Consider the following 1367-nt stretch of genomic DNA (forward strand, 5'->3'; position numbering starts at 1 on the left):
GACAAAAGACATGGTATGACCGGACAGCACGCAGGCGTACTTTTGAGTCTGGACAGGACGTGCTGCTGTTGTTGCCGTCATCGGAAAGCAGTCTGCTGGCAAAGTGGCAAGGCCCTTTCAAGGTGCTTCGTAAGGTCGGAGAAGTCACCTATGAGATTGAGATGCCAGGCCGACGTCGCTCCAAGCAGATCTTCCACGTGAACCTCCTGAAACAATGGTATGACAGACTATCTTCTATCAAAGACCAGTTGTGGGCACAGATTGTGGATGAGGAAGAGGAACCGTCGGAGCAGTATTTTCCTACTGCGGGCGGCAAGTCAACCTACCCCTCTGTTGACCACTTAATGTCTGAACAGCGGAAGGATCTGCTGCACATCATCCCACGAGGCCTGTTTAAAGATCAGCCAGGGCGGACAGACATCATCACCCATGACATTCGGCTGACTTCTTCGGGACCTGTTCGGCAGACCTCCACCAGAGTTCCGGCGCGACTGATCCCCGCACTGAAACAGGAGGTGGAAGCGATGCTGGAGACGGGGGTGATTGAGAGATCGCGCAGCGAGTGGTGCAGTCCGGTGGTCTTGGTGCCGAAGAAGGACGGTGGGCTTCGCTTCTGTGTTGATTTCTCAAAGCTGAATTCCATATCGGCTTTTGATCCTTATCCCATGCCACGAGTGGATGAACTAGTGGAACGCCTAGGAAAGGCACAGTTTCTCAGCACCCTGGATTTGTGTAAGGGGTACTGGCAGGTCCCACTTTCACCCCAAGCCCAGGAGCTGACTGCCTTCAAAGCACCCTCCGGATTGTACCAGTTCAGGGTTATGCCCTTTGGTCTGCATGGCGCAGCCGCAACTTTCCAACGTCTCATGGACGAAGTGTTGAGAGGCGCTGAGGACTACGCAGCAGCCTATATTGACGACGTCATCATCTACAGCTCGTCGTGGGACGAACATCTTCGTCACTTGAGAGATATCTTCCTGAGGATTCATCGCGCCGGGTTGGTGGTGAACTCCAGCAAATGCCAGCTTGCCCGGTCTGAAGTGTGCTACTTGGGATACGTCCTGGGAGGTGGCACCATACGTCCTCAGGTCGGCAAGGTGGATGCAATCCGTTGTTCCCAGCCTCCGTCAACCAAGAAGGGGGTGAGATCATTCCTAGGGTTGGTCGGCTGGTATCGACGTTTTATCCCTGACTTTTCCAGCCGTGCTGTTCCCCTGTCAAACCTCACGCGCAAGACCAGTCCCAACAAGGTGGTCTGGACTGCGGCATGTGAGGAAGCCTTTCATGATCTGAAGGAGAGCTTGTGCCATGATCCGGTGTTGCAGAGTCCTGACTTTTCCTTGCCCTTCACCGTGCAAACTGACGCT

The 1367-nt window shown here is 54.4% G+C and overlaps 1 protein-coding gene across 1 annotated transcript in view; it reads left to right on the forward strand.

The window, feature by feature from the left end:
• sorcs3 (sortilin related VPS10 domain containing receptor 3) overlaps positions 1–1367 on the forward strand; it is a 162345-nt gene that overhangs the window by 95124 nt on the left and 65854 nt on the right. The gene's annotated exons all lie outside the window — the stretch shown is intronic.

This window comes from Etheostoma cragini, chromosome 2, assembly GCF_013103735.1.
Source record: "Etheostoma cragini isolate CJK2018 chromosome 2, CSU_Ecrag_1.0, whole genome shotgun sequence".
Lineage (NCBI taxonomy): Eukaryota > Metazoa > Chordata > Actinopteri > Perciformes > Percidae > Etheostoma > Etheostoma cragini.